This window comes from Lipotes vexillifer, unplaced genomic scaffold (assembly GCF_000442215.2).
Source record: "Lipotes vexillifer unplaced genomic scaffold, Lipotes_vexillifer_v1.1 scaffold1156, whole genome shotgun sequence".
Classification (NCBI taxonomy): Eukaryota; Metazoa; Chordata; class Mammalia; order Artiodactyla; family Lipotidae; genus Lipotes; species Lipotes vexillifer.
In genome coordinates this window covers 160539-179043 of record NW_006773601.1, presented here as the reverse complement: position 1 = coordinate 179043, position 18505 = coordinate 160539, and the positions used below count along the sequence as shown (strand labels likewise).

At 41.7% G+C, this 18505-nt stretch overlaps 1 protein-coding gene across 1 annotated transcript in view; it reads right to left on the bottom strand.

Annotated features, from left to right (window-relative positions):
- Positions 1-18229, bottom strand: part of ICA1 (islet cell autoantigen 1) — a 145553-nt gene extending 127324 nt beyond the window's left edge. Inside the window, exon 1 of the mRNA XM_007448442.1 lies at positions 18123-18229. The gene's annotated coding sequence lies outside the window, so the exon portion shown is untranslated. The remainder of the gene's footprint in view (positions 1-18122) is intronic.
- Positions 18230-18505: the final 276 nt, after the last annotated feature.

Here is an 18505-nt window from a genome sequence, read left to right as displayed (position 1 = left end):
CTAAAATGATCAGAGTTTCCAAGGCTTTTTTTTTTTTTTAATTTATTTATTTGGGTGCACTGGGTCTTAGTTGCAGCACATGGGACCTTCGCTGCCGCATGCAGGATCTTCATTTGCGTCATGCAGGTTCTTTAGTTGCAGCATGTGGGATCTAGATTGTTCCCTGACCAGGGATTGAACCTGGGCCCCCTGCATTGTGAGCGTGCATTCTTAGCCACTGGACCACCAGGGAAGTCTCTCCAAGGCTTTTAAAAAATGTTTTGAGGGAACGCAATTGAGGTGTTTATATTCCAGGCTTCAGGTATGGGGACAGGTAAGAGGAAGGACATTTTCTTAGAGTGTCCGGAGGCCTCTGAAATGACAGCATCCCGTAACCAGCATCTCTCTTCTTCCTGGAGAGCATCCATGTGGTTTTTGACCATTTGCATATCTTCTTTGGAGAAATGTCTATTCAAGTCCTTTGCCTATTTTTTTAATTGGGTAATTTTTTTGTTATTGCATTATAGGAGTTCTTTATATATTCTGGATATTAACCCCTTCTTTGATATATGGTTTGCAAATATTTTCTCCCATTTGGTAGGTTGCCTTTTCACTGTTGATTGTTCTGTTTGCTGAAATTTTTTGATTAATTTTTGATTATTAATATATTTAACAATGAGTTCTTTATAGTATAATAGATAATAAAAATCACTAAACAAACTGCCCTTTTCCTGAAGTTTCAGGCTATTCCCAGATTATGGTGCCATACAGCAGTGTTCCTCATGGTATTGCTTACAAGTCAGTTACGCAGGAATCTTCTGGGATGTTAACATGCAGATTCCTGGGCCCCATCCCTTACCTACTGAACTAGAATTTCTGGAAATGGGTTTGGGAATCTGCATTTGTAACAGGTTTTGCAAGTGATTCTTAAGCACATTAAAGTCTGAGAACCACAGCTAAATGGCACAAAGGAAAAATCCTCTCTAGAAATAGATCATTCTTGAACAAACTTCTGGATTATATATGGCACTTGAACAAAGGAATCATGGGTGGCAAAATCAGGTCAGCCTACAGGGGATATCTGAATGTCTCATGAGATGGCAGTTGCAGCCAGCACTTGCATCTCTTTTAATGTATGTTTCAGTCCCATACTCCAGGGACAATTAATAAACATTTTAAGATTTACTGACAAAATCCATCTCATCTGGCCTATCACCTTCTAAATCCAAAGTGTCAAAAGAACTACTTAAAAAAATTGTTATAATTCTCATCTGTTCATTCATTTCACTTCAACAGTTTGATTTATCAAACATGCATTGAGCATTTAATTAACATGTGGCAGGCACTGTCCCTGGCCTCAAGGAACCTATAGTCTAGATCAGCTCTGTCCAATAGAAATATACTATGAGCTACATAAGTAATTTTAAATGATCTAATAACCATATTTAAAAAGTAAAAAAGAATAAACCCACACATACATGGTCAATTAACTCACGACAAAGGAGCCAGGAATATACAATGGGGAAAGGACAGTCTCTTCAATAAATAATGTTGGAAAAACTGGACAGCTACATGTAAAAGAACAAAACTAGACTAGTGTCTCACACCATGCACAAAAATAAATTCAAAATGGATTAAAGAATTAAATGTAAGACCTGAAACCATAAAACTCCTAGAAGAAAACATAGCCAGTAATCTCCCTGACATAGATCTTGGCAATAACTTTTTGAATCTGACAACAAAAGCAAAAATAAGTGGGACATCATACCAAAAGGCTTCTACTTTCTGCCTAGCAAAGGAAACCATCAACAAAATGTAAGGCAACCTATTCAATGGGAGAAAATATTTGCAAATCATATATCTGATATGGGGTTAATATCCAAAATATATAAAGAACTCATACAACTCAATTAGCAAAAGCAATCTGATTAAAAGTTGGGCAGAAGATCTGAATAGACATTCTTCCCAAGAAGACATACAGATGGACAACAGGTACATGAAAATATGCTTAACATTACTAATCATCAGGGAAATGCAAATCAAAACTACAATGAGGTATCACCTCATACCGGTCAGAATAGCCATCATCAAAAAATCTACAAACAATTAATGCTGGAGAAGATGTGGAGTGCACTGTCAGTGCACTGTCAGTGGGAATGTAAATTGGCATAGCAACTATGGAAAACTGTATGGAGGCTCCTCAAAAAATTAAAAATAGAACTACTATGTGATCTAGCAGTTCTACTTCTGGTTATTTACCTAAAGAAAATGAAAACGCTAACTCAAAAAGATATTCACACCCCCAGGTTCACTGAAGTCTTATTTACAATAGCTAACACATGGAAACAACTTAAGTGTCCACTGATGGATGGATGGATAAAGAAATTGTTGCCTTTGTGTGTGTGTGTGTATACACACACATACACACATACTTATAATGGAATATTATTCAGCCATAAAAAAGAAGGAAACCTTGCCATTCGCAACAACATAAATGTATTTTGAGGGCATTATGCTAAGTGAAATAAGTCAGGTAGAGAAAGACAAATATCTTCTGATCTCTCTTATATGTGGAATCAAAAACAAAGAAACAAAACAAAAAAACAAGTTCATAGATACAGAGAACATATTGGTGGTTACCAGAGGTGGGTGGTGAGTGGCTGGAGAAATGGGTGAAAGGAGTCAAAAGGTTAAAAAACATGGGAAAGTATACAAATAGACACCTTACCATACAAGATATACAAATGGGAAAAAAATCATATACAAAGACCCTGATAATAAGGAGATTATAAGAAAATAACAGATATGAGATATCCTACACATTGATTAGAATGGTTACATTCCAAACAAACAAAGATGAAAATACCAGTCCAAGCGGGAATGCAGAATAACAGGAAAACTCATTCATTTAAAAAAAAAAGTAAAAAGTAAAAAAATTTAAATAATATATTTTATTTAACCCAATATATCTGAAATATTATTTCAACAGGCAATCAATTAAAAAATTACTAACTATACTTTGCATTCATGATTTTGTATCAAGTCTGAAAACTGGTATGTATTTTACACTTATAGTACATCTCAAGACCAGCCACATTAAATGCTCAAAGGCTAGATGTGGTTATTGGCTATAATATCGGACAGTGCAGGCTGAGCAGGAAAGACAGACGTATATAAACATAATTTCTAGATCCAAGAGACTCTTGACATTTGCAAGAGACATATAAAAAGATCTTCATGTATCCCCAAATTTGCAAATTCTGCTGTAAAAATATCATTTTCCCTTTAAAATACAATAAAGTCTATGTTTGGCTAATACTTCAATTCACGATTCTGCAGAGGAAGCTATTTCTCCACTTCTGCCACAAAGCACTTATGAAAGAAGCCCAAAATGAATGCTATCAGGTCTCGAGGTTGTTAATAGCACAGAGAAGACTTCCTAAAGTTCTACTTGTGGTCACCTTACCTTAGGAGACAGGCAAGGAAGAGCAAGTATCAAGTTGCTCACGGACTGTGAGTCCCATGATAAGAAAAAGAAAAGCACCAATATTGTTCAATTCAGCATGACTTGACCACATGAATGTTTGTGTTTCACTAAATTCTGTCTCCCCGGGGACAAAGCAGATGAGCCAATAATATTTAAGACCTACTCAAAGAAGTACGGGGGCTTCCCTGGTGGCGCAGTGGTTGAGAGTCCGCCTGCCGATGTGGGGGACACGGGTTCGTGCCCCAGTCCGGGAAGATCCCACATGCCGTGAAGCGCCTGGGCCCGTGAGCCATGGCCGCTGAGCCTGCGCATCCGCCACAAAAAAAAAAAAAAAAAAAAAGTACGGGCCCAAGAGTTAATAGATCAATGAAAAGTTAGTTCCTAATTTTGATGTAGCAACCCTGAGGGTGGGAGGATGAGTGAGTGAGGAAAAGGTTCTATGTCTAAGACAAGTAATAAAGAGGAAAGATGTCTCCCTACTCAGAGGTGGGACTGCTGCTGAGGCCAGCACCATCTTCTTGGGTGACACTAAGACAACCGACCTAATCCTTTTAGACTTTCCCAGGCTGCACCGTGATGGGATTATAATACTTCCACCTCAGGATCCGAGGCCAGGCATTAAAACCAGGAGCTGTTCTCTGACACACACATGTGGCTGCGAGACCATCGCGCAATGTGGGGAAAACTGGGAGAAGTGGGAGGAGGGATACTTTGTTCAGATTTTCTACAGGGGTTCTGTGCAGTCATTATGTTCATTCTCCTCTATGCTTTTCTTCATGCTTGGTATGTTGAGTCTTCAGTTTTATCCACCCATGTGGACAGACCACAACTGTCCCACTTGTTTTTATTTCCAGTAGCCATTGAAAAGCCATGTTGAACACACTGGTTGGCCAATACCTAAGCAAAAGTTTTTTCCAAATACCCCAAGGTTCATAGAACACTAAAGCAAGCCTGGTTTAAACAAAGTTTGATGCATTGCTACAAAGAGGAGTCGGTCTGTCCGTGGCTGCCTCCAACCCTGATACTGGATTTTCCTCCTTGGAAATGTAACATGGCAAAGTATTTTCATTCCATACAGGCTGCCTTCAGCTGCACTGAACATTTATTCCGGCCCAGAACACTTCTTTATGAGATTATGGAGTTAGCTGATAGCACCTCTGATTTACATTTGAATTATGCAAAGAGTCTAAAATTCTTGAGTCAACGCTTACTCGGAATAAAGGTAAGATGAGTAGTTATATTTCACCATATCAATATTCTCAACCCACAAAAATATTTCAGTAAGCTTCCTCTTGACTCACATTTCCTAAGTGTGTCCTGTTTCTTATGCAGTTTCATGCCTCAAATTAATTATCTTTCCAACTTTAGCAGTAGGTTTTTCTCTTCCCTCAGTGAGCAGGTTTTCTATTAGTTGGAGTACTAGCTGAAACTGAGTCCAGAATCCCTTTTTCCTATATCTGTACTGAGCATATGGTGGATTCTCTTGAATTGCAGATCAGAGCCACAGCCAAATTTGTCATTTGTCTAATCTATTCAAAATTTCTATTTTCTAACTAAAAATTGTCACCATCTTAGAGCACTTCAGTTCTGTTGTGCACACCAGCATTTAGCTTTCTTTGGGAAGTGGGCCATTTTTCCCCCCAAAAGAAACACACTTTTCAAAAGAACAGAACAGAGTCTTACAGTGATGTGGGTGCATGGGGGTATATTTGAATCATCCCATAGTAAAATCACTCATTCCCAAACACCAGCTTCATGGCACCACATGTCATTGAATCCAAGGTGCAAATCTGTTCACATTCCAACCTTCCTGAAACCAGGATGTGTCGTATAATTGATACCTTGTCAACTGTTTGGCAGTCATTTTTCTTTCTTCATGGAACATAAAATGGTAAAAGAGCTTATAAGCAATGGTTTCTTATATTTGATCAAATACAGAATAATTCTTTAAAACTAAACCTCTATAAAATTACACATCACTATTTGCCATAGACTTTTGGGGCTGTTTGTATATAAGTGAACAGGAGAATCTGAAGTCAGGGGATGCCAAGTGCTGCCTGTGATGGGGAAGAAATGCCATGGATGAGGAAGGTGCCCAGGGTTAGACGAACAAAGAAGTCAGGGCACCGAGCTGGCTTCCTACATAGCCTCTGGGCTGGGATTCTAAGAATCAGTAGTTGCTGGTCAGGGGAAGGGCAGGAGTGTGTGTGGATATGTGGGGAGGGTATTATACCAGGAAGAGGGAAAGCAATGAACAAATTGCTTCCACAGTAGAACTGCATGGTGTGTGTCTGCAATCAACTGTAAGCAGTTATGCATTCCTAGAACTTGAAGAACAGGAGCTGTGACTGGGGACACATGGGGCCAGTCTCTCCTGGAGGGTAGACATTTGATGCTGTCTATTTCAAATGCAGTGGTCACCTTCTATGTCCTGTCTTTGCTACAGTTCCTAATTGACTTTCCGTAACAAATGTTGGATGCCCTTGGCAGGTCTCTTGGGTTTAGCTTCCAATTGCAGGATACTAATTTATAAAATTTTCTCCTCATTCCATCTTTCCGTTTTCTCAGAGATCAACTTCATCTAGAAATATTACCAGTTTTCAAGAGTTGGTTTTGTTTCTCTGAAGCATAACCTCAGAACTAATACAAGCTGTATAATTTAAGAGCCTAGAGGGAGTTGAGAAAACAATGGAATGAAGCGCCTTCCTTTTAAATTGGGGAACCTGTGATCCAGAGAGAGCAAAGCAAATCAGCTTCAGAGCCAGGGCTCAGATACAGGCTCCTGATGACTTGCCAAATGAAGAAACACACATTTGTCAGAGATTCTAGGTGCCACATTAAAAAATAATTTATGTTTGTACTTTTTATTTTGTTCAGTGTATTTTTCATCTTTTTTTTTTTCCCAGAAGTTTACCTCTAGTCACTTTCTCTTATGTCTACAATGATTTTTATAATTTCCCATGTGGAGAAGGAAAAGTGTTTTAAATATAAATATTTAAATGGTTTCAGTAGAAATGGGGAGGAAAAACTAAAACAATTCCTCCAGGCATAATTAACTATATTTATTTTTATTATTATTTCAATCTTGATTCATCAAACTGTGTTCACACATAGTTGATAAAGAGAGATCCCTGTGGAAGGTGGGAAGTGGAATTATCTTCTATCCTTTCAAAAGCTAAACATTAATTAACGTAATGTGATTTTGACTAGCCTTTATGGGTGTTTTTCTATGTCTCAGATATCACACAGCCTTCCTTTTCAGGTTTTGATAGGGTTATGACTACTTGAGCATTCCATATAACTTTAAATGGATTCTGTTTCTAGCTGAGTTTGGGTCTCCTGCAAATGATTTTTGACATTTCATAAATTCACAAGCAAATGTGAAACACCATCATGATTTAATTTTATGAGTCATGCTTTAATTTTGTGAGTCAGCAAATCCTACAGGAGGAAAGCAGAATTCTAACCTTATTCAAGGCAGCGAAAAGATAGATGTTTTTATTTAAACCCTACACATGCAAGTCACTATTAAAATCTGCATTTTCTGTTAATGAATTGGGGCTTAGGATATTTTTAAATGATCGCTCACATTTCAAAACAGCTCAAGTAATATATCAGGCATTAATTAAGCTTAATAACTCCCTAACTCTATTAAAATCATATCCTGAAGTAAATATTTTTAACGCCAGGATAACTTGTCTCCCAATATGCTGCTCAATATAAAATCCGGTAAACCCACGACCATGCCACAAATCTGTCCCTCCTCCAAGTCACTTCACTATCTAGCCTCACTTGGCTCATCTGTAAAATAGTAGACTAGGCTAGCTGACATCTAGGATGCCCCAAAACCATAAAGTCACAAAACCATGAAGCTAATTTTAATTATTTTCAGAGACATTTATATCTAAGAGAAAGCTTAGAGATAATGAACACAACATCTTCCTTTTTAAAGATAAGGAAATTGGGTTTCTAGAAAGAGAGACTCTTCCAAGATCAGCTTAAAGATCAAGTTTATGAGGAGGAATTCTGGGACTGAAACACTCATCAGCTGATTAGCAACCTGGTGCTTTCCTGAGTCTCTTCCTCTCTTCCAAGAGATGTCTCTCAAAGGAAAATATCAAATATAGTATCCCATATTTGAAGAAACTTTTAAAAAAAAGCCAATGTAGTCTCTAAAAGGCTTTCATCCTTAACATTAATATTAGTTAAAAATATTATGTCCCCACGAAACAAACGAAAATCACAATAAACCGCAAACTCAAACTATTCACAAGGGGCACAATCTAGGTCTTGCTCTTCTTTCTCTTGCTTACAGCTCTGCTTGCAAAGGAGGAGTGAGGGTGAATTTTGTGCTACAACAAAACTCATGATGGTAGTAATGATGAGGCTGGCATTGAACACAACAAACCTCAGGGAAATCTAAATGAGCAAATAATACGAAATGCATTAGAAGACTGGAAACAGAAAAAGAACAAATAGGGTATCTTTGCTAAAGAAAGGATTTTTAAAAACCCTTGCTGTATAAATTATATTCACCTTTGATTTTATTTAGGTTGGTTTATGTAACTTTCAAATGTCAATTCAAATTTAGCATACATATGGATTTTAATCTCTGGTACTTACAATGGCTTTTTCTCTAAAAGCTTAATGTCACAAGGTGAAGAATGAAGGAACACCCTAGTCAGACAAAGGTCTCAATCAACTTCTGTCAAGAAATACTAGAGCCTTCAACTGCCAGCATAGAACATTATTAAATGATGGGAATACATGTTTTCCTTAAATTAAATTTTAAAACTGCATTTTATAATTGGGATAAATTTTTTTTTGTGAAAGATTAATCTGAGATAAACTAACTTTCTCATCCGAGACTGTGGTGTCCAATACATCAGCCACTTGAAATATGGCTAATTTGAAATATTTCAAACACACATGGCTATTGAGCAACTTGAAATATGGCTAGTTTGAAATCAGATATGCTTTCAAGTAAAACACACACTATAATCTGCAGACTTAGTAACCCCCCAAAAGTAAAATGTCTATTAAGAAATTTGTATTTTATACTCATTTATATTTTGTGGATAAAATTATATGTATTTTATATTGATTATGTATATTTAAATTTTATATAACTATATAGCTATATTATATATAAATATATTTACATATTATATGTTATATTTAATTATGTTCATACTTATTTATATTTTATATATGTATTTTTATATTTTATGTTGAATAATATTTTGGATATATTGGGTTACATAAGTATATCATCTAATTCCCCCTGCTTCTTTTCAGTTGTTTCAATATGCCTCCTAGAATGTTTTAAATTACACATGTGGCTGCCCTTATATTTTTATTGGACAGCCTTGGCTTTGCATTAAGCAAAGGAGCAAACAGCTAAAAATTAATTCCGTAACTCAGATCATCAATCTTCTGTACAAATATAAATACCTTTAAACAGTTTTCTCCCCAGAATCTCTGCCAATTATCCTGTCAGAGATGTCATTACAAAAATAAAATCTTATTTATATACATGTATATGTATATATGCAAAGACCGTATATGTGTATATATACGTGTATATATAATCTTTTAAAATGAACTACAAAATGGCTACAATTCACATTTTCATAATAAGTTGCTTTAAAAAGGTCCAACCCTATATGCAAAATATACTGCTTTAAATCAGATTCACAGGAATGATTATGTGAAGTGGATGAACTAACTTTAGGCCATCAAAAGTGAGAATATAAGGACAATCAATCTCTCTCTCTCTCTCTCTCTCTCTCTCTCTCTCTCTCTCTCCTCTCTCTCTCTCTCTCTCTCTCTATATATATATATATATACACACACACACACATACACATATATAAATACCTACAAATATAAAATGCATACATATATTTATAATTGAAATATACATAATTCATATATAAATATGAATGGTTAATAATATTACAAGCGTGAAGGAAGAAAAAGAATGTGAATGTAGTGACGACACCTATATGAAATTACACATAAGCATAATGTCAACAATCAGAACAATTTGGGAGATACTACTGTTTACAAAGTTCTCTTTCTTTAAGGTTAAATTCATAATTTAAAGCCTCTTAAAGAGATGATCAAGTAATTTCTTAGGCCTCCCCAGGATCACTCAGAGATAGGAGAGAACTTACAGATCATTCAGTCCAATCTTCTCCTTTCATAGATGAGCCAACTGAAGGCCCAGGACTGAAGGAAATTTCCCAAGGCACAGAGTAAGCTTTTTTCATTAGTTTTAAATTACTGAAACACACATACACCGGTACGTGGTTTATAAAATATTATGCTGTGCACAGGTCCTGTAAACAAACCCACACAGCTCCTTTCTCCGGAAACAGCACGGATTCAAGGACTTTCCTTGGTAAAGTACTGGCCCCTAAATCATGTTGGAGTTTGCGCTGGTTTAAGAGCAAGGGATGAAGGCAGCCCAGGCAGGGGAGGGAGATGCAAGAGGAGGACCTTTAAATAAAAGTCAGCAGCAAAGGGAAGCAGGCAGAAAGAGAGAGCTTTGTATTTTCACGTACCCCAATTAACAGAGCCACCCTTGGGTCATCTACTTGGTGTTATTTGAGAACTAATACAAGATCTCTTTTCCAGGTTCTTGCTACTTTCTTAGGGAAGACGTTTACTGGAATAAATGGCAGCAATAGTGCTGTTATTATTAATAGTGAATAAATTATTAACCATTATTAATAGCAAATAGGCACAAGACCAATTATTTTGGTGGGAATCAGGAAAGACAGGTCCACTGGACATATACCTGGTAAGGCACGTAGAATAACCAGGTAGAACCACCAGGAAGTAGCTCAAAGGCACAGAGCTTCAGGTCAGGAGTGCAAAGAAGAGAGGAGCAGGAAACAGAAAGAGGAAAGTGGTTTGGTACCAACACAAAGTTTACCTACTTCACAATGATGCCCATGCTGCCTACGGCAACACGGAGGAAAGAGTATTAGATACAAGGACACTCAACTCCTGGCCTTCAGGGAGCAGCAGGTAGAAGGAAAATCCCCAGGGTGGTGATGACCAGCCTCCCTCCTCATGCTCTATGGGGAATCACGGCCCTGGGCATTGTGCTGGGCCCCTTCTCTCATGGCTTCCACTCATCACCACTACTCACTTCTTTGGAACCATCCAGCACCATGACTATAACCACTGCTGTTCCTTTCTCTTCAGAAGGGACAGGTCTTACCCTTTTGCCCCTTCCCACCTTGGTCCATCTATTATCCCTTCTCTTTCAAGTTAATCAACCTCCCTTTCTGCCGTCAACCCATATCCTCCAACCTGTTTCTTCCTCCAGTTACCATCCTCTTCCTTCTCTTCACAAAGTTCTACGTCCAGTCTGGTTCCTTTCTCCACCACACCAGAGAAAGGTTTTCACCAGGAACCCTACTCAAGTCCTCACTCTCTACACTTTAGTAATTTTTCAGTTTCCTTTGTTAGCTCCTTTCCCTCTGTGTGCAATGATATCTTGAATATCATTGCTCTACAAGGTTCCAACCTTGGCTGTCTTCTATTACACTTTACTTGCTCCCTCTAGGTGATTTAATCCACTTCTGTGGCTTCAACCAACAGCTGTATGCCAACGACTTCCAGAATTAAACACCTCTCCAGAGACTACAGTAGGGGGATCAAAATGTGGATTTGGTGCTCTGGAGAGGTATTTATATCTCCATTTACCTAAGGTCATCTTCACCTGGATGTCCGATAGGCACTTCATATTCAGCACCTCTAAAACTAAAATTATCTCCCTCCATCTCCACCCCCAAATGTTTCTTTTTTCTGTGGTCCCTATGTTAATTACAAGCACAAAATCTACTGAGTGGCCCAAGCTGGAAACTTGACTTCTTTCTCATCTTTAGCCGCTGGTCTCCAAGTTGTCTCCATTCTACCTCCTAAAAGGCTACTAAATACATCTTCTCCTTTCTAGATTCACAGCCAGGGCTTAGTCTAAGCCTTCAGAGGCAAAACCATCCCTGTATCTGCCCACTCCAATCTTTTACCCCATGGTCTGAACTATTTCTATAATATGCAAATCTAATCATACCATCCTCCTACTTAAAACGCTTTAATTGCCTTCTCTTGTCACTAGAGAAAGTCCAAACTTTGTAGCAAAAAACCCAAGCCCCTTCACATTCTGGCCCCTTCCCAAAAATGTTCACCTCACATAGAACTATTCCTTCTGGTCATTTCAGAATGCTAGAACTTTTCTGAATACACTATCTCATTTCAAGGCTTTGCAAAGTTTCCCTCCATTTGAAGTGACCTCCCCTCCTTTGCCCAATTGGCCAAACTTAACATCTTATTTCAAGACTCTCAAATGTCACCTCCTCCGTGAAGTCTTCCGCAACCCAACACCTACCCTCCTGCTCCCCAGGGGCCTCCCACTCCTTTCCTCCCCACTGAAGAATTAACTGCCCCACACTGATGCTAGTGGTGCCTTGCACTCCCATTATTCTCCTGCGATGAGCTGATTACATCTGCATGCCCCACACTAGCCTGGAAGTCCCTTGAAGGCAGGGACCCTAACTGGTTCACCTTTGCCTCCTTACACCAAGCACAGAACCTGAAACACAGTAGGCCTTTAGCAAATATGTGCTGGACAAAGGGCAATAATTTTGTGCTACTGTTTATGGGGCACTTTACATGTGTGAAGCACTTAAGAGTTAATGCCCACACCAGAAGGGGATACAACCCCATTTTGCAAGTGAGAAAAAAAGCTTAGAAAGGTGAAATAATTTGCCCAAAGTCAACAGCTAGTAAATTCAAGGCTGCTTTTGACCTCTGAACTCCTGTTTCTAAGCACTCCACTCTACTCCTGGACCAAAGGGACTGGATACTGGGCTTGGTTTCTATAAAAACAATCTCTCCTAATCACAGGCTCAGGCGCTGTGTTAGCCCCAAATCCATTTTGTTGTGCTTGTGCACAACAAAACCTTGCTGAAGACTCCTGGAGGCTATCAGCGTTCCTACCCATAAGAAGGGGGGGGCACCATTTATCACAATTAGCTCCTTGGTCCCTGGCTTAGGATGCGCTACCCCAGAAACATGCAGAGAAGGCTGGATTTCCCCCACGTACCATTAGGTTTCCATGCCCTACTCTGGGAACAGAGAAGTGGGTGGGTGTGAGAGATCATGATGACGGATTTTAATGTGTGCTCTGGGAAAATAGCTGCAAAACTTTATAGTCACTCATACAAATACACCACAGAATGAGAGGAACTTTCCACTCTCAAGTCTAGACTCTCAGGGCTAGCAATATACCATTATCTATATATTCATTGATCCATCACTGAATACATATACCTCGTGTTTCCCACCCACAGTAATGCATTGCATTCAGTTGTGTTTTTCAGTCACCCTCTTTTAATTCTATGCATTTTCTGTTAAATGTATTCTAAAATTGACCTCTTTAATTTCCTCTAATTCTAATGACTTTTTAATGTCAGTCCCTTATTTTCTACTAATACCTCTACCGCCTCTGCGTGACTATCCAGCACATAATTGAAATCAGTCCTGTGCTTACCCTAATTAATACATTTAAGCCTCTCAATTCACAGGTGATCAAACTTGCCCAAGGTCACTCAGCTAATAAGAGATATACATGCACACTGGGCTCCAGGCATGAGGACTATTTGCCAGTATTCTTTCCCTCTGTATACCTGGGTACTGTGTGGTGAACTCTCTCTCTCCACTCCCAACCTTTTCTGACCTGCCAAATTCCTACTGGCCCTTTAAGGCTTAACTCAAGGTTCACCTCCTCCACAAACCTTCTCAGGTTTTCTCTGCTCTCTCTCTCCTCTCCTGTTGGGTGCCTCTGCCCTGGGCTTCATTCCCTCCCCACTTTTCCTGAAATGTAATTGTCACCTGACCCCTTGAACTCCCTCACTAGGCTGCAGGCTCCTCCAGAGCAGTGTAGAGTCTGGGTCTTGTCTTGGGATTCCCAGTTCTGGAACAATGCATGGCACATAACACACACATAACAAATGCTTGCTGAAAACTCAGTAGTGACCCCACTTCTCTGATTTGGCCAAAGGCCTGATGAACGACATCATCTGACTTAGGAGGAGAGACTTCCTATCATGAGCAACGACATTTTCTCAGCTTTCCATGAACTCATTCTCTCACTAGGTTTACATTGACACAAGTAATTACCATTAGTTGAGGAATTACCACTTCTCAGACACTGACATGAATGCTTCGTGCATAGTACGCTTATTCTGACAACACTGTCCAGTGGACATCATCCTCATTTTATGGATGAAGCTCAAAATCAGTTACTTATCCTAAGTAATTGGCCTACAGTCACAGAGAAGAAAGGCTTTGTTTTAAAAGAATATATAGGGCTTCCCTGGTGGCGCAGTGGTTGAGAGTCCGCCTGCTGATGCAGGGGACACGGGTTCGTGCCCTGGTCTGGGAAGATCCCACATGCTGCAGAGCAGCTGGGCCCGTAAGCCATGGCCGCTGAGCCTGCGCATCCGGAGCCTGTGCTCCACAACGGGAGAGGCCACAACGGTGAGAGGCCCGCGTACCGCAAAAAAAAAAAAAAAGAATGTATAAAACGCCTTATAGTTATCTGTGTCCTGGAGAGATTCATTAGTATTTGAAATTACTTACAGTGCATTAATTTGGATGCTAGAGTAGTGAAAGCATGGTCAACTAGGATTTATAGAGGTTCAAGGCAGTTCTACCATATGCATTATCCAGGGCCAATCATGCCTGTAGTCCTAATTTTCTTAGCAGATAAATAGGGATTATAATACCTACTTACCTCAAAGGAGGCTGAATAGCAAAGATCATGTTTGCCAAAATGCTTTGTTAAAGAAGAGGGCAAAGGTCCATCTTAGGGCACTATGCTGGATAAAGAGCTTGATGCAGTGTTTCGTAAAGAAAGAATAGTGGGAGAACCCTGAGCATCAGGGCCACCTGAGGTGTTAACAGCAGATGGAAGAATCCAGGCTGGGAATCCACATTTAACAAGCCTTCAAATGATTCTATCAGACACAAAAGTTTGATAAATACCAGGTTAGGACAGTGCTTCTCAAACTTTAATGTACACACGAATCACTTGGGGATCTTGTTACGATGTAGATTCTTATTCAGTGGACATGGAGAGGGGGAGGGCGGGCTGAGATTCTGCATGTCTTACAAGCTCCCCAGGGAAGCCAGTGTTGCTGGTCTGCGGATCACATTTGAGTGGCAGGGGTTTGGAAAGTCTACCCCCACTGGGACAAATTAGCTTTGCTTTATTCCTCGACCACAGATTGCATTCCCTAACTTCAGGGAGGATTTCATAAAGCCCAAGCTCTCAGTATTGGTGCCAATATTACCTGAACTACTCAAAACCAACTGGAATGGATTCTTTATCATGCAGGAAAGGCAGTAGCATTCTTTTCAGCTATAGACAGCACATATGTTTAGCATGTGAAAGAATAATTTACTGCTACTGCTTGAGTCCTATTTACTGTGAAAAGCATTTTATATATATTATGTCTAATTCCCACCACAACCCCACAAGGTGGATTTTCTTGGTCTATGGATAAGGAAGTAATGACCTAAAAAGCTTAAGTAGGGCTTCCCTGGTGGCCCAGTGGTTGGGAGTCCGCCTGCCGAGGCAGGGGACACGGGTTCGTGCCCCGGTCCGGGAAGATCCCACGTGCCGCGGAGCGGCTGGGCCCGTGAGCCATGGCCGCTGAGCCTGCACATCCGGAGACTGTGCTCCACAACGGGAGAGGCCACAACAGTGAGAGGCCCACGTACCGCAAAAAAAAAAAAAGAAAAAAAGCTTAAGTAACTTGCTCAAGGTCACATGGCTAATTAAGTGTTGCAGCTGGGGTTCCAATTCTGCTCTATTGGGATCCAAAACCTGTCCTCTGCCCATCCTCCATGGCATTAAATGATAGTGGTATAAAACGTGACAGCTTGAGGAAAAAAATGTTCCTCCTGTATGTATCGGTACTGGAGTTAAAGGCTTTGCTGAGGCAGATTCTGGATGGGGGTGAGGATGGGAATGAGGTTAATTAATTAGTGATCTATGTTGACTCATGGACAAAAACATACAGATAGCATCCTTGTCCATGGTTCCCATAAATCTGATAGTGCGGATGGAATAAAAAGGACATTAGTAGCCGGCGCACTGATCCTAAACGTTGCCACCTACCCTCAGACTTCTAGATGTGGGGCTCAACCAATAAAGAGGAAAAATCCTTCCTGATCCTTGTGGCCTATTAACTTCACTGCCTTCTCCTGTATGAGGTTTCTATAACTTAAAAGTTCACACCAATACAGGTTTACCCTGCCTTATCATTTCACAGTTGCCACACTTCTCTTCCTCTGATAAAACTGCCTGCACCTGAAAAGAAAATGTACTGTTTAGTCAAATACACTGAAAATGCAGCAGTTTCGAAGGTTTTCTTTTGAGTAACAAAATTGTCCATATTATTTCATAAGGTTGATGTGGAGAGAAATGCATGGTAATAAAGATGCTCAGAGAAAGCAGTCAGATAGAGTCTCAGGTGGACCAAATGAAGCAAAGACAGCTATAAAATAAACTTGCTAGGCATTTACCATCCAGTGTCTTTAGCATGTAATGCCCTATGGATGGAGTGTCCAAGGTCAGTTTTTTTAACCTTGGGTCTCTCTACTATTATAATGAGTACTCAGTAGCTTAACTGTCATTTTCTAAAAATTCATCTTTAATAACAGTACAACTCTTTACCTATGTAATGAAAAAGATCCAATTAGAAAGCTACGTCTCCTTAAATTAAATATATACATGGCAGTCTGAAACCAAACAATGATAATCGAAGTATTGATTATAAACTGATTTTGCCCCTATGGTATTCTCTACACATGATGTTTCAAAAATAAAGACTGCAACCTAAAACAACAAAAACAAAAAAAATGGTTTGAAAATTCACTTAAAAGTAAAAAATGTGTGTTTTAAACAGAAGGTAAGAAATTGAGTCTGGAGCACAGATTTCAAACTAATAAGCGTTTCCTATTTCATTCCCCCACCCCAAGGAACAGTTCAGATCTCAGAAAAACTAAAGGTCCACAGAAACCAACCTGATATTTTTCTGGCGAGGCTTTACTGAAATGTTTAGACATGAACATGTTTGCAATGAGTCATAATTTATAGGACCTTAACGGCCAATGCCTTATGTGAGCTCCTTCCTACATTCAATAGCATTTTCAAACCAGCTGGTGGTACATTTTCCAGGCCCTGATAATTTTTATAAAGTTACCAGATCTCAGTTACTAAGGCTGCCACCCAGCACCCTTTCTCGTGATAATTTTTTATGCTATCTAAACAGAAGAGAACCTGATTCCCTTTTTGAACTAGAACTCTCCCCCAACCGGCCAGTTAATGCCTTTCTCCAGAGAAAGGGCGCACGCACTATTTTTAAGACCCCCAAAGAGAAGTTGAGGGGCCTTTGGCGCACTCCAAGTAAAAAGGCAATGGGAAACGTTAATGGGGAGCCGCTCTGGGCAAAGGCAGACGCAGTAACAGGATATGTTCCTTTCTAGAGGAAGCAGGAGCTGCGATAGCCGCGAGGCAGGAAAGGCGGTGTCAGCAGCACCCAAAGGAAACGGGCGCGCCAGGGTTTGCAAGGACCTGGCCAGCGTAGGGACTCTCGCTCCAGTCGGGTCCGAGGTTGGTGAGCACTTCGCCCGCGGGAGATCAAGCTCAGGCCTCCCGGTACTAGTGGTTATAAAGAGTACCCATCTACTCCCTGCCACCTCCGCCAAAGATGGGCAAAAGGAAGAGAAAAAGCAAACACCAGGAGCCGCGGCAAGTGAACTCGTCAACAAGTCAGCCCCGGACGCAAGTCCCTGCCCTGGAGGGACCTCGGGGTCCTGGGGCCGGAGGCGTTGGGAAGGCGAGGCACGGCGTGGGTGGGGTGGGGTGGGGTGGGGTGGGTGGGCGGGGAAGGGGGTGCTGCAAACGCCGGGTCCACAGATGGGGCTGGAGCGCGGAACGTTTCCCTCCGCGCCCCACCGGGGCTGATGCGCGCTCTCGAGGCGCGCGCGCATCTTCCAGACCTTCCCAGGCCCCAGGGCGGCGGCGGGGAAGGGGAAGGGGCTGCGGCGGTTCTTGCAGAGGGACAGGGGGGGCAGGAGGAGGCGACCTGCTTGTCACCGGCGCCCGCAGAGGGCTGGCAGCCCCAGGCCCCCGACCGCCCCGGCTGCCGGGCGCCTCCCAATGCAGCCTGCAGCCCGCCCAGCTCGCCCTCGCCACGGCCCCGTAGGGCAGGTACCTCGGAGCCTCGGCCCCTAGGAGCCTCCCGGCCGCGATCCGAGCGTCCCTCCAGCTCCCTCATCCGACGTCGGCGTCAGCAGAAGGCGAGGGAAGGGGGCGGAGGGAGCGCAGGAACCGGCCCTTCCTGCGGCGGTCGCCGCCAGCCGGAATAGCAGCCGGCGGAACCCGTGAGCGCCGCAGCGCAGCGCAGTGGCCGGGGGGAGCGGGCGCCCTCGCCTCTCCGCGAGCGCCAGGGGCCGGGGCCCCGCCGTCGTCTCCCCTCCCCGCTTCTCCCCTTTGAAGAATCCCCGGCGGGCGACCCCTCCCAGCAAGACCCAGGGACCCAGAGGAGGGAGGGGGCGATGGCCTCACCTTGTTTGGGGCGGGTCTGGGATGGGGGAAGTGAGTCTCCCTCTCTCTATTCCCTGGGGTCTTTCCTCGACCCCCATCTCCTAGGGTACACCCCGCTCGGATCTGCCGCCCAGGGTGACCCCGCCCCTGCTCTCCCGCAGGTGTTCTACGTGTCCTAAGCATTTGCGTCACAATGACCTGGCCTACAGGTGGGAGCAGCAGCGAACGCCCCAGGGTTCTCACTGTGCTGTGCTTAGCGCGTGCTGCTTGCTTCCACTGTAGACTGCTGTGGCTTTAGAGGACAGGAGACTTCATGACTTCAATGCCAAGGAAAGTTACAGAGCCCTGTACCTGGGAATCAAGTTTGGGCTTAAAGTAAAAAGGCTCTGTGGAAAAAAAAACAA